We start from the raw sequence: 16,061 nt of genomic DNA on the forward strand, positions 1-16,061 counted from the left end.
CATGCACGGTTCATTTAGTGCACCAGTAAAAAAACATAACTTTGTCTTGAATTTGGAAAAAAAAAAAACATTTCATTTTTCATTAAAGAAGGGTTCGGTGAATGCGCATATGAAACTGGTGGGGTTTGGTACCTCCAACAAGGTTATGAACCACTGGTCTACTCAAAATGTGACCAGATCTGTTGGGTCAAAAGTATACATACAGCAATATTAATATTTGCTTACATGTCCCTTGGCAAGTTTCACTGCAATAAGGCGCTTTTGGTAGCCATCCACAAGCTTCTGGTTGAATTCTTGACCACTCCTCTTGAAAAAATCAGTTCAGCTAAATGTGTTGGTTTTCTGACATGGACTTGTTTCTTCAGCATTGTCCACACATTTAAGTCAGGACTTTGGGAAGGCCATTCTAAAACCTTAATTCTAGCCTGATTTAGCCATTCCTTTACCACTTGCGTTTGTGTCATGATCCGTTGTCCGGATCATGTTTTGTGTTTTCTGTTAGTTTTGGACTCCTTAAACAACCTCAAAGTGCTACAGTGTATTAAAAAAATTCAAATAAGATAATAAAAAATAAATAAAAATAAAAACTAGAACAGCCAAATAGCTAGAACTAGTATGCCATCATCCATCCATCCATCTTCTTCCGCTTATCCAAGGTCAGGTCGCGGGGGCAGCAGCCTAAGCAGGGGAGCCCAAACTTCCCTCTCCCCAGCCACTTCGTCCAGCTCTTCCTGTGGGACCCCGAGGCGTTCCCAGGCCAGCCGGGAGACATAGTCTTCCCAACGTGTCCTGGGTCTTCCCCGCGGCCTCCTACCGGTCGGACGTGCCCTAAACACCTCCCTAGGGAGGCGTTCGGGTGGCATCCTGACCAGATGCCCGAACCACCTCATCTGGCTCCTCTCGATGTGGAGGAGCAGCGGCTTTACTTTGAGCTCCTCCCGGAAGGCAGAGCTTCTCACCCTATCTCTAAGGGAGAGCCCCGCCACCCGGCGGAGGAAACTCATTTCGGCCGCTTGTACCCGTGATCTTGTCCTTTCGGTCATAACCCAAAGCTCATGACCATAGGTGAGGATGGGAACGTAGATCGACCGGTAAATTGAGAGCTTTGCCTTCCGACTCAGCTCCTTCTTCACCACAACGGATCGATACATCGTCCGCATTACTGAAACGCCGCACCGATCCGCCTGTCGATCTCACGATCCACTCTTCCCTCACTCGTGAACAAGACTCCTAGATACTTGAACTCCTCCACTTGGGGCAGGGTCTCCTCCCCAACCCGGAGATGGCACTCCACCCTTTTCCGGGCGAGAACCATGGACTCGGACTTGGAGGTGCTGATTCTCATCCCAGTCGCTTCACACTCGGCTGCGAACCGATCCAGTGAGAGCTGAAGATCTTGGCCAGATGAAGCCATCAGGACCATATCATCTGCAAAAAGCAGAGACCTAATCCTGCAGCCACCAAACCAGATCCCCTCAACGCCTTGACTGCGCCTAGAAATTCTGTCCATAAAAGTTATGAACAGAATCGGTGACAAAGAGCAGCCTTGGCGGAGTCCAACCCTCACTGGAAACGTGTCCGACTTACTACCGGCAATGCGGACCAAGCTCTGACACTGATCATACAGGGAGCGGACCGCCACAATCAGACAGTCCGATACCCAGGAAGTCCTGTGGGGAGTGCTCAGAACTAGTATGCATATATCTAAAAAAAAAAAAAAAAAAAGGCTTTTCTAAAAAGAAGGGTTTTTAAGCCTTTTTTAAAAGCATCCACAGTCTGTGGTGCCCTCGGGTAGTCAGGGAGAGCGTTCCACAGACTGGGAGCGGCGGAGCAGAAAGCCCGGTCTCCCATTGTTCGTAGCTTTGTCCTCGGAGGTTGGAGGAGGGTTAGCCTGTCCGGAGCGGAGGTGTCGTGTGGAGGATTTGGGGGTGAGTAGTTCTTTGAGGTAGAGGGGGGCATTTCCATGGAGGCACTGGTGGGTTAGTAGGGAGACTTTGAATTCAATCCTGAGTGGAACAGGAAGCCAGTGAATGGATTTGAGAGTTGGTGTGATACGGTCATATTTCCGCACTCTCATCAGGATCCTAGCAGCACTATTCTGTATGTATTGCAGCTTCTGGATGTTCTTGCTGGGGATCCCGACAAGAAGTGCGTTGCAGTAGTCTAGCCTTTAGTTCCTGTTTGTGCACCTCTGAGTTGTTACCATGGCTACGTATTCTTTTCACCTGCCTCTTGTGTTCGGGACGCTCACCTGTTGCTAATCAAGAGACATTATTTCAGCCTGCCTTTGCCAGTCAGTCGGGCTGGCTTCTTTGTTTGCTTCACGCTATACTGTTAAGTAAGTTTTGCTTGTCTCCTAGCCCCTGCTAAGTGTTTAGCTTCAAGTTGGATCGGCACCTTGTTTTCTGTTTTTGTACCTCTTTGATTTGCTCCAAGATTAAATCATGTTCCTACCTGCAAGTCCTGTCCGGAGTCGTCCGTTTGCATCCCGGGAGAACGAACCGCGCAGTAAACTGCAACCAAACCGTAACAGAAAGAAGCCAGCCCGACTGACTGGCAAAGGCAGGCTTAAATAAGCCTCTTGATTAGCAACAGGTGAGCGTCCCGAACACAAGAGGCAGGTGAAAATAATACGTAGCCATGGTAACAACTCAGAGGTGCACAAACAGGAACTAAAGGAGTCCAAAACTAACACAAAACATGATCCGCACCACGGATCATGACAGTTTGGGGTCATTGTCCTGTTGGAACACCCAACAGCGCCCAAGACCCAACCTCCGGGCTGATTATTTTAGGTAGTCCTGAAGAATTTGGCGATAATCCTCCTTTTTCATTGTCCCATTTACTCTCTGTAAAGCAGCAGTTCCATTGGCAGCAAAACAGGCCCAGAGCATAATACTACCACCATCATGCTTGACGGTAGGTATGGTGTTCCTGGGATTAAAGGCCTCACCTTTTCTCCTCCAAACATATTGCTGGGTATTGTGGCCAAACAGCTCAACTTTTTTCTTTCATCTGACCACAGAACTTTCCTCCAGAAGGTCTTATCTTTGTCCATGTGATGTCAGATGAAACAAGATGACATTTGAATCTAACTTTTGGAGGCGTGTAGAGCCATACTAACCAACCTTGAGACCTCCGATTTCGGGAGGTGGGGGGGTGGGGGGGGCGTGGTCGGGGGGGCGTGGTTGGGGGTGTGGTTAAGAGGGGAGGAGTATATTGACAGCTAGAATTCACCAAGTCAAGTATTTCATACATATATATATATATATATATATATATATATATATATATATATATATATATATATATCCTGAAAATATGCAAACAAAACTGTGTTTAGATAATTGATACTTCAAACTTGCATAAATAAATATTAAGGAATATAACATAACTTGGCTTCTGAGAGCTTCAAAATGTAATGATAAATAAATAAATGATAATGAATAAAATGCTAAAGTTGTTGATAAACAAGCAATTATTTTAATAATTAAATATGGTCATTTTAAATGAATTATTATGATAATTTAAAATTAATTAGTTCAAATATGTTTATTTTAATTCTATGGCTGGATGTAATAAGGAGTCAGAAAAAATAAAAATAAAAATACAATTAATTTTGATGTTTTTAGCAAAATATAGTAAAATTTTTTTTTTTTTTTTTTTTTTTTAAATTAATAAATATATTTATTTTTAGGTAAGATAAACATAATAATACAATTTGTCTCTAGTCTGGATGATTTAGTTCTTGTCACCCTGTTGTCCTCCCGTCGTGAAAAAAGGCTGTCCTCACTCAGGTCCGCATGGAGCTGGAGGGGGCGTGGCCTTCAGCTCCGGCTGAAAATCGGGAGATTTTCGGGAGAATATTTGTCCCGGGAGGTTTTCGGGAGAGGCGCTGAATTTCGGGAGTCTCCCGGAAAATTCGGGAGGGTTGGCAAGTATGGTAGAGCACACGTCAAGACATTAAAAGATGATGTTGATAATGTGAGCCACAAGCTGCAAAAAGAAGTGCATGACCACAAACGCTAGCTTCTATTCACTGTGTTAGAATAATTGTAAGTTATCACAAAAACTTTGTGTTACATTGAGTGTCTGGTGAGAAGACAAAAGCTGTCTTTGGAACCTACCAAGAGTAAGGCTTGTAAAACTCAACTGTGTAGGGGGGGAAGCAAAATTAAGGTGTTCTGTTTTCTTTCATGTATGGTAATCAACAGAAAGATATTGTTCTGACCCAAGGACTTCAAAGCGGAGAGGAAGCAGGACCAGACTCCCCTCCAGGCGACCTCTTCTTGAACCTCCTTTTTGAACTGTTTTACGAACGTCTTTTTGAACTATTTTACGACCTCTTCTTTTGAACTGTTCGGTAACCAAAGGCAACGCTGTTTACGACCCACTTTCCTCTGGAAGCAGCTGTGGTCATGTGGTCGGAGAAAGTCAAATAAAGAAGGAGGAGTACAATCTTTCGCCAGAGCGTGCTGAGATACTGTACAAGGGTACAGTGTACTGGCGACTCTCCTCAATTGAGTCTAAATTGAATTCTGTCTCTGTTTGATTCTTTGCTTCTTGTCTTGTTAAATAGATGTCATCAGTGTTTGAACCTGACAGTCTTATCTTTGTCCATGTGATGTCTGTTAGAATAATTATGTATATATTATCACACTAACTTTAGTATGCTTAAAGTCCGTTGCTTTAGTTATTTAGCTATTGTAATCAAGTTGGACTTTTTCTAATGTGAGCAAGGGCAAATACTTCTTGTCTGAGGGGTGGCCTCAACTGTAGATGTTATCTTTGTTTGAGCCCGCCAACAGCCAAGGACTTCAACCGACTTCAGCGAAAATGAGATTACGGCACGCGGACGAGGCAGAGACTTCAAGGACCTCAACAAGATAAGATTCCAACACGCAGACGAAGCGGTGACGGGGCGAAAGCACAAGGCCCCCAGAACATTCCGTCACGTATCGCGCGTCCTGGACCTGCTTTGCATAAAATATGTGACCACTCCTTTTAGATGCGGCCTTAGTATTGTTGACTGTGGAACTCTTGAATAAAAAGAGGGATGCAAGAGCTGGACCTTAGAGCGTAGGGCGAGACTGTGACTAAGGGTCCGGCTCCATGTGTTCTCCTCATGAGCGAAATTGAACTCTGTCTCTGATTGATTCCTTGCTTCTTGTCTGATTAATAGATGTCATCAGTGTTTGAATCTGACAATGTCAGATGAAACAAGATGACATTTGAATCTAGCCTTTGTTGGCGTGCAGAGCACACGTCAAGACATTAAAAGATGATGTTGATAATGTGAGCCACAAGCTGCAAAAAGAAGTGAAAGAGCACAGACGCTAGCTTCTATTCACTGCAGTTTTAAAATGTCGAGTGCAGCTACTTAAACACTTCTCAGTGTTTAGAAATAATAAATAATCTATTCCTACTCAATAATAACAGTATTTTATCTGTGGCAGCCCGCTAAAAATACATTTAATTTTTTTTTTTTTTTTGTCCTGTCCAGCTTCTCAGGCAAATCACATAGTTGATGTAGATGCCCGTATCGGCTGTTCAGGTTTACTTTACACAAGAGAAGTGTAGGATACTTCTCTTGTTGCCTTATTTGTATTTGACTTTATTAAATGTATTTATATTATCATTTGGTGCAGCCGGGCCGGAGCAGGAGGGGATAGAAAGAGAAAAAAAGGAAGACAGAGGGGGAAATTGTGGGGACAAGAGGGGGATTAGACAGAGAGACAAAAACAACAACAGCAAACACAACAACAACAACAACACTAGAGCAACATCAGCAAATACGACATGTACAAATATGATGGTAAAAGTGATAGCAAAGAAGCAGTTAGCGAAAATAAAAAAGAATACAGAAATGACAATGAGCATTATTACACTACAAATGGATCAATACAAATACCAATAGAAATAGCGCTATTGATAATGAACAATACCAATAATTTACCTTTATTATCAACAATACAGTTGTTCAAATGCAACAATACATATACGTAATGATAACTAGAGATACGAAGGAATGCAGAAAAATGGAGGGGAAGAAAGATAAGCAACCTATATTAACCTTGTAGATTGTTATAGTAACAATAGGTTAAGCTTTGTCAGTGTGCCATGTGTTACCCAGTTTACCCTAGGGCAGGGGTCGTCAACACATGGCTCCGATCACTCTGATGCGGCTCAGCTGTATACTTCCCAACCCTCCCGATTTTTCCGGGAGTAACCCGAATTTCAGTGCCCCTCCCGAAAATCTCCCGGGGCAACCATTCTCAGATTTTCACCCGGGGCAACAATATTGAGGGCGTGCCGTGATGGCACTGTCTTTAGCGTCCTCTACGACCTGTCGTCGCGTCCGCTTTTTCACCATACAAACTGCATGCGACTTCTGCATACACACGTAAGTGACTGCAAGGCACACTTGGTCAACAGCCATACAGGTTACACTGAGGGTGGTGATATAAACAACTTTAACACTGTTACAAATATGCGCCACACTGTGAACCCACACCAAACAAGAATGACAAACACATTTCGGGAGAACATCCGCACCGTAACACAACATAAACACAACAGAACAAATACCCAGAATCCCTTGTGGCCCAAACTCAGTTCAGTTCAGTCTCATGTTGTATGCGACTTCTGCATACACACGTAAGTGACTGCAAGGCATACTTGGTCAACAGCCATACAGGTCGCACTGAGGGTGGTGATCTAAACAACTTTAACACTGTTACAAATATGCGCCACACTGTGAACCCACACCAAACAAGAATGACAAACACATTTCGGGAGAACATCCGCACCGTAACACAACATAAACACAACAGAACAAATACCCAGAATCCCTTGAAGCCCAAACTCTTCCGGGCTACAATACACCCGCGCCCCCTCTACCACCAAACCCCGCCCACCAACATCGCACACGCCTCAAAGATGAGAGTTTACAATCCTGTGTGAAGATAAAGGTGACGTCATACAGGAGACGCTGTGCGCTACGGTTCAGGAGCAGAAATCACATTGACCAAGCATGATAAATACTTTAATTTTGCATATATTCACATTTTTTAATTGTTCAGTGAAATAGACATTTTATTATTCAGGTTGGCAGCTGACTGACGTAAAAGGATGACGGCACAGAGAGAGAGGACGGCATTTTTGGTTCTCTGCCAGTGGATAATTTAAGTTCGGCGTTTAGTTTTTTCATTACTACAAGGAGGACTTAAATAGACATTAAGTATTTTACTTAACCTTCAACCCGACGTCTTTTTCGGAGTTAAAAACGTTTTGTTGCATGCAGAAATGTTATTTCATTTTCTCTGCAGTCGTTCATTGATTTCATAAATGTAACCCATAATAGTTTGTTTATACATAGCACAAAGCAAAAAAAAAACTTTATGTGCAGTGTTATTTCATTTTAAATTTCAAAAGAGTTTTGTGGCTCCCATTGTTTACTTTAATTCGTGAAACGGGTCAAAATGGCACTTTGAGTGGTAAAGGTTGCCGACCCCTGCCCTAGGGCAACAACGTTAGTATATGTTTGATGAAACGTGATTATGTGCATGAGTGTATGTATGTATATGTACTTGTATATGTACAAATTGTGTATATGTATGTTTGTACAGTTTATGTATATGTACAGTATGTGTATATTAGCCTTAGACTTAGACTTCCTTTTTATTGTCATTCAAATTTGAATTTTTGGGGGGGGGGGGGGCAGACCATCTTGGCGGCGCGATTGAATGTTCTATGCTGGACTGGTCTCAATGTATATTATTAGCCTTTATTTAACCAGGTAAAATCCCATTGAGATCAAAGATCTCTTTTCCAAGGGAGACCTGGCCAAGAGGGCAGCAGCAAGGTTACATTAAAAACAGTAAACAAATACATAAAACATCACATTTACAACATTAAAACTTGCTCACATGACACATGTGCATACAGACAAGGTAGACTGCAGTCCTTTCACAGAAGCTTTAAACTCATTCAACGTAACTAGGGTTTGAAGTTTAATGTTCGATTGTAGGTTATTCCAAGCCTTCGGTGCTGAAAACCTAAATGCTTTCTTGCCCAGTTCAGTTCTTACTTTGGGGACGACAAATTGCAGAACATTCATTGAACGAAGATTGTGACTTCCTTGTTTCTTTGTTAAAAGACAAGACAGATAAGATGGAGTGATACCCAGAATGGTTTTGTAGATGAAAACATACCAATGATTGAGGCGTCGAGCAGATAAAGATGTCCAGTTAACCATTGAGTATAACACACAATGGTGAGTAAGGGGAGCGCAGTTGGTGATGAATCTCAGTGCCCCGTGGTACACACTATCCAGCTTGTGGAGACAACCAGCAGTAGCATTCATGTACAACACATCTCCATAGTCAATAACAGGTAAAAAGGTTGTTTCTACCAATTTCTGTTTCACAGTAAAAGAAAAGCAAGACTTGTTTCTATAATAAAATCCCAGTAAAAGTTTCAGTTTTTTTACAACATACTGAATGTGCTCCTTAAAACTGGTCATCAATTAAAAATCCTAAATATTTAAAAGCAGATACTAACATAATTTGTTGCCCATTTCTTGTTAAAATGTTCTCACACAGTGATGATCTTACAGTTTTTGATGTGGTAAAGAGCATACACTTTGTTTTCTCTGCATTTAAAACCAGTTGAAGATAGCAAAGTTGTTCTTGTACTCTGTCAAATGCATGTTGTAGATATTTAAAAGCCTCAGCAAGAGTGGGTGCTGTGCAGTATATGACAGTATCATCAGCATAGAAATGGAAAGTTGAGTTCGGAATATTCTGTCCAAGATTATTTACCGGTATGTAAATAGTGAATAATAAGGGGCCCAACACAGAACCTTGAGGGACACCCTTTTTCACTTGCAGTACGTCCGAGGAGGAACCTTCTATCTGAACAGCCTGAGTTCTACTTGTGAGGTAATTTGCAAACCATCCAACTGCTTGCTGAGAAAAACCAATAGCTGAAAGACGTTTGATTAAAATGACATGATCAACAGTATCAAATGCCTTTGAAAAGTCAATAAAGAGGGACAGACAGCACTGCTTCTTGTCAAGAGCTTCAGTTACATCATTTATAAACTTCATAGCAGCAGTAACAGTACTGTGATTTCTACAAAAACCTGACTGAAATGGTGACAGAATAAAATTGGTGTCCAAAAAGTCTTTTATCTGTTCACTGATAAGGAATTCAAGCACTTTTGCCAGAACAGAGAGTTTAGAGATCGGTCTGTAATTATTTAGATTACTAGGGTCACCTCCTTTTAATAGGGGGATTACAAGGGCAGATTTCCAATCCAAAGGGATTTCATTTGAAATTAGAGTAAGGTTAAAAATGTGAGTCAGTGGTTCAGCTATAATTTCAGCTGCTAACTTTAAAAAGAGCGGCTCCAACTTATCTGAGCCAGCTGGCTTTCTAGGTTTAAGTTGTTTTAGAGCCCTCGTGACCTCTGTTGTGGTAAAGGGCGTAAAGTTAAAAACCTGGGTATTTTCAACGGTTCTTTCCGGAGTTAGCGGAGCTTCAGTAGAGTTGTCAGAATTGTAGAGAAAACCAGAGGAAATAAAATGATTATTAAAATGACTACCCATTTCTCTTCTGTCACTTACTCTGACACCATCAACAAGTATACTAGGTGGGAGATTGACTGTATTACAGCAGCCGGACAAAGATTTGATGATTTTATATATGCAAAGCTTTGCAAATATATTACAAAATACCTATTCTGTCTCTGGTGGTTTTTCTACTCAGCTTTAAGTGTCGTAAAGAGCTTGGGAGCGACTTGTGACTTGAATTCCCTGGGAGGAACAACTGGTCCAAAATGCAACAATTTATATATATATATATATATATATATATATATATATATATATATATATATATATATATATATATATATATGGTAACACTTTAGTATGGGGAACATATTCACCATTAGTTGCTTATTAACATGCAAATTAGTAACATATTGGCTCTTAAATAGTCATTATTAAGTACTTATTAATGCCTTATTCTGCACGGCCTTATTATAACCCTAACCCTAACCAAATAACTCTAAATTAAGTCTTTGTTACATATATATATATATATATATATATATATATATATATATATATATATATATATATATATATACATATTGTATATATATATATGGTAACACTTTAGTATGGGGAACATATTCTAAGTAACAAAGACTTAATTTAGAGTAATTTGGACACTAGGGGAACATATAAGGGTTAGGGTTAGAGTTAGGGTTACTAATAAGCAATAATTTTGAGGTTATTGAGGGAAGACTTTTAGTTAATGGCTTACTGGTTGTATAATAAGGCCATTCAGAATAAAGCATTAATAAGTACTTAATACTGATGAATTAAGAGCCAATATGTTACTAATTTGCATGTTAATAAGCAACTAATTAATGCTGAATATGTTCCCCATACTAAAGTGTTGCTGAATTATGTTTATATAGCGCTTTTTCTCCAATGGCTTCACATTGAGAAGCCCATGGCGGGTGAAGTGTCTTCCCCGAGGACACTCTAGGAAGGCGGAAGCTGGATTTGAACCTGCAACCTTGAGTTTCTGGCTGACCGATCTACCATCTGAGCCACGCCGCCCCAATAACATAACAATAACATTGATGCTGACACTCAAGTTGGCTATCCCTAGCAATCAAAACAACTTACCTCTGCTGTCCTTCAGGAAAACGTGCTCTCGGCGTCCACGGAGAGTTTTTGAAGTAGAGTTCTCAACACGTCTGTCACAGCCCGTCTGCATGCAGCACAAGACTAGCAACTAAAAGCCCACTTGCTGTGGGCATCCTATCCCCTGGTGACACATTGAAGTGTGACACCTGAGCTGGATGATGAGTCACGCCAAGCCATAATAGAACATTTTATAGGCTGGATGATTGTTGACACTCCCTCTAAATGGGCCATCTTACATCCTTAATGGATTTGTCCATTACAAACCCATTTGTGATTTAAGGACCACGGGTCCTGGTTTTTGGTTGTTAATTCAGAGCAGCATTATAGTAATGCTTATCCTCATCTCAATTGATTCTTCCATGTTGTTTTCCATTGAAGGGCTCAGAATAGATTTGATAGTTTTCTGGAAGCCTCTCTTATCATTTTATTATGTGCGGTGTACACTGCATCCAAACTTTAAAGTGCAATATAACGTTACACCTACCAGGAGCACTGGACTCATTGGAGCCTTAGAAGCGCGTAAGGCAGAGCTGGGCAAGTATTTTGACTCGGGGGCCACATTGAATACATGTAAATTATATATAAATATAAATTATATATACACTTTTAGCTGTAACAATCTGCTGCACAGTATGCGTGTTTGGGTCCCTTTTTTTCAGAAACATTAAAAACCTCTAAAGGCTTAGTGGCCACATGTGTGGACATCACCTTTTAGCTCTTATTTCCTAAATTGTGTACACTACTGAGTTGGGGTCTTATGGCCGCTTATGTGGACACTTATACTGCCATCTGGTGGTGTCAGAAGAGTATAACATACAATGGAATTTGAAAAAAAAAAGGGTAAAAATAAGAATTAGCATGTCACTAAACATGAAGTACACATTTGTGTACTTATGGACTAAGTACATCATATCAAAAGACGATTCTTAGTTTTTTTTTCTAATTAGGGTCCAATAAGCACAAATAGCAAAGAGAAATAAAAAAAAAAGCATGTAAACAAACAGCTTGGGCCTTAAGAGACTAATACCAAAAGTCACAATGTCCGACAGAATTCTGAAAACGTTATGACAGACCAGCTCGAAAAAACGGAATGGAATTGTACAGTTTTTTACTGAATGAGACACCCAAAATGTACATTAAAATAAAGATTTACAATATTAACTACGAACAATAAAACACTGAATATTAACAACATATGAACGTGAGCTCATACTCCAACAGGCTTCCTTCAGCTTCGTTCCCACAGTGTTCGATTCAAGAACTCCTTCATTCCAGCTGTATAATCACTCGTCATACAGCAATAGATGATATCTATTACCTGACACCTTCTACGTTAGCTACTTCTCTTTGTTTATAATGTCTATTTTCTGCTGGATCTACTCTCTATTCTATGCTGCAGCTTTTACATATACTGTAATATTGTACATGCTAATTGGGATTTGTTATATATTATATCAAATATAATATAATACAATAATATAATAGATCAGTATATATTATATACTGTATATATAGTATGTAAATATTACATATATGTTATATTGGTAACACTTCATTTTAAGGTACACGTATTCACCATTAATTAGTTGCTTATTAACATGCGAATTAGTAACATATTGGCTCTTAATTAGTCATTATTAAATACTTATTAATGCCTTATTCTGTGTGGCCTTATTATACAAGCAGTAAGCCATTAACTAAGAGTCTTCCCTAACCCCAAACCCAACCCCAACCCTAAACCTAACCCTAGCCTAACCCTATGTTAATAAGCAACTAATTACTAGTGAATATGTTCCCCATACTAAAGTGTTACCGTTATATTTTACGTTGCAACTATGGTACATTTTTAGTCTACTTGATACCGGCATTGTCCTTTCCATCCTTTGTAACTGAGGTACTGTGTGGAACAATTTCCCTTGTGGATCAATAAAGTTTGTCTAAATCAGGGGTGTCCAAACTTTTTCCACTGAGGGCCGCACACTGAAAAATCAAAGCAAGCTGGGGCCATTTTGATATTTTTTATTTAAAAAATTAATACAATATATGTATAAAAAATGTACATTTAGGCCTCCACTCAGGCTTGATCCACCAAAGGACCCCAAAGGGTTTTGGTAAAAAAAATATAAAAAAATGTGTCATTGTTTAATATTATTATTATTATATAGATCAACATGATGTCTATCTGTCAATATTAGGGCTGCAACTAACGATTAATTTGATCATCGATTAATCTGTCGATTATTACTTCGATTAATCAATTAATAATCGTATAAAAGAGACAAACTACATTTCTATCCTTTCCAGTATTTTATTTAAAACAGCATACTAACACCATACTTATTTTGATTATTGTTTCTCAGCTGTTTGTACATGTTGCAGTTTATTTAATTTTTTTTTTATCAAAATAAATTTTAAAAATGTTTAAAAAAATGTTTTAAAAAAATTGCCTCTGCGCATGCGCATAGCATAGATCCAACGAATCGATGACTAAATTAATCGCCAACTATTTTTATAATCGATTTTAATCGATTAGTTGTTGCAGCCCTAGTCAATACAAAGTTGTTAAAGATTTAAGTTGTACGCCCTTTTTGTCAAAGAAAACCCTGTTTTTTTTTTATGAAAACAACAAAATATGCAATATTTTCACCCAATACATTTTTTAAGTGGAATATTTGAGATTATGTAATAATTGGAGCCTTAAAAATGTCAATAACTCATAACAACATTGATTTTCATTCATTATTATTTTTTGAGCAACGACACTTAAAAAAAAAAAGTCCCACCAAAATGATTGGGGATCCAAAAGGGTCCTGCTCAGTAAAGTTTAAAAAAAAAAATCATAATTTTTTTTTGCTTTTAACACAATAGTCTCAAGATCAACTTCAGATCTATCCGTCAATGATAAGATTTATTGTTGTTTATGTTTTTTGTTTGTTCGATTTAGGCCCTTCTTCAAAAAAATAAAAAATAAACTTTGTTTTTTAAATGGCAAACACAAAATAGGCAACATTTTCCCTCAATAATATCTCAAAGTGGAATATTTAATGTGATGTAATTGGAGCCTTCAATAGGTCAATAATTCATAATGACATTGATTTTGATTCTTTTTTTTTTTTTTAAAGAAAGAAACAGCATGCCTGGCAGCTTGGTGTTATTAGAGCAGTGGTTCTTAACCTGGGTTCGGTCGAACCCTAGGGGTTCGGTGAGTCGGCCTCAGGGGTTCGGCAGAGCTTCCGCCGCGGAGGTCAAGACACGCCCGACTCATCGTGTAAATAAAACCTTCTCCCTGTCAGTGTATTATGGATACCACCAAACAATGTTCCCTCTAAATTTCCATATGTGTGAGCAAACGCAAAAACTCCTTGAGCATTCAGTGGAGCACATGAGAGCGACGTCACACCTGCAGCACACCTGTCCCAAACCTGACTAAATAGCAAGTTCAATGTTTTATTATTATAATCAAATGACAGCAGTCATTTCCATGATATTATTTTGTAATATGACTATAACATATTGTTTTTCATGAGCTGTGTACTAATATTATATATCTGGGTGGGGGTCCTGCTTTGGAAAATATGTGTACCCCTTTCCGATATCGCATTTAGTTCCCACTAAAACATTCACATGTTGCACAATGAGATGTAAACATGGGATCATGTGTACATTCCTGTAACTTTCTGTTTGTAAAATATACCTTTATTAGTATTTCTTTAATATAATAACATAATTTTATGATTACGGTTCGGGTTCGGTGAATGCGCATATGAAAATGGTGGGGTTCGGTACCTCCAACAAGTGTTAGAGTATAGGGCAGGGCCGACATCCGGGCAACTGAGCTACATACGGGTTCTTCGAGCCATAGCAACCTGACTGGCGTTGAAAACAAACCGTCGCCATTACTCTTTAACCTGTCGACCTGTGCTGATTAAACCCGTCATTCTGCCTCCAAAATGCCAAAAAACTGTGTTGTTTTTGGTTGTGCAAACCACAACTGGAAACAGGGAAAACAAAGGTCGTATTTTGTTCTGCCAAAGCGTGCTAAAAGCCCACAGAGACGAGACAAATGGCTCGCAGCTTTACACCGGGAAAACGAGGACGGTTCTCACTGGAGTCCCCCAAAATCCCGGGTCGTGTGTTCGGATCACTTCGTTTCTGGTAAATATAAGGAACAAAAATCCACCTTCTTAACCACAACTTGGCTATACTGTCCATGCTAATGTTGAACCCGTTGAATTTTTACTGATTAACGTTCGACAGCTGAAGTTGTTGTTGTTGCACAACAATAACATACGGTATAAAGGCTATTTCCAATAATTCAGCAAATAATAAATCATAATACTGAACTGAATTTGAATGAGCTCTCTACAGATATAATAAATATACAGATACTGGTAGCCACCGTGTCATCCTTATTATCATGTATCAACAACTACAGAACATTTTAACTCGTATCTTAACCTAGCCTCACTGGAAAGACTATTTACATAATCATACGCCATTTAGAACAGTTTAAAATGCAGTGAAACCTCGTTAAATGCCTTTTCTGTCAATGCTGTGTTCGCTGTGAGCTGGTTTGTTTTCAACGAATTCAATATGGCGACCGCGTTGCTAGGGGATTGGCAGGCGGAAGTGACGTAGGTCCGCCCTCGCCTATAAACATTGCAACATTTTCTTGTTACATTTCACTTTTATACCACTTTTTATGTTTTTTTAATCGTATTCTTAGAATGTGCCGTTAAAAAAATTACCTGCGGGCCGCACATGGCCCCCGGGCCGCACTTTGGACATCCTGGTCTAAGTCGTCTTAGTCTGACGTCGCTCCTCTTTTACTTCTCACACCAGCTCCTCGATAGTTGTGTATCTTTTATAATTGAAGCAAAACACAACAAAATGTAACAAACAGCAACATATGACTGTAAAGTGTGATAAACACCTACAATATGATGTATTATCACCTAAAAATGTGCTTCCGCGTCTGTTTGTAACACGCGTTTGGTGCTGGCTGCTCTGAAAACAAACCCCGCCCACTCTGCTTTGTTCCTGGTCTGAGCTGCCGTGACGTAGTTTACCGTAATAACTCCTACAACACTCAAAAGTGCAGATTTCAACCATTGAAATACTTTCTTTAGTTCAAGATTTACGGTCATTTAAAAACATCACCGCACATCATAATGGCAAGTACAGTTTTGATGTTTAAAGGTCTAAAAAAAAATGATGTAGAACGTCCGGCGGGCCGGATTGGATGAATGAATTAATTAATTTATTCCGACGGACAGACATATATAGTAACACTTCATTACTCTTTGTAATTTGACAGACATGCAACGGCACCCA

This window comes from Nerophis lumbriciformis, linkage group LG12 (assembly GCF_033978685.3).
Source record: "Nerophis lumbriciformis linkage group LG12, RoL_Nlum_v2.1, whole genome shotgun sequence".
NCBI lineage: Eukaryota > Metazoa > Chordata > Actinopteri > Syngnathiformes > Syngnathidae > Nerophis > Nerophis lumbriciformis.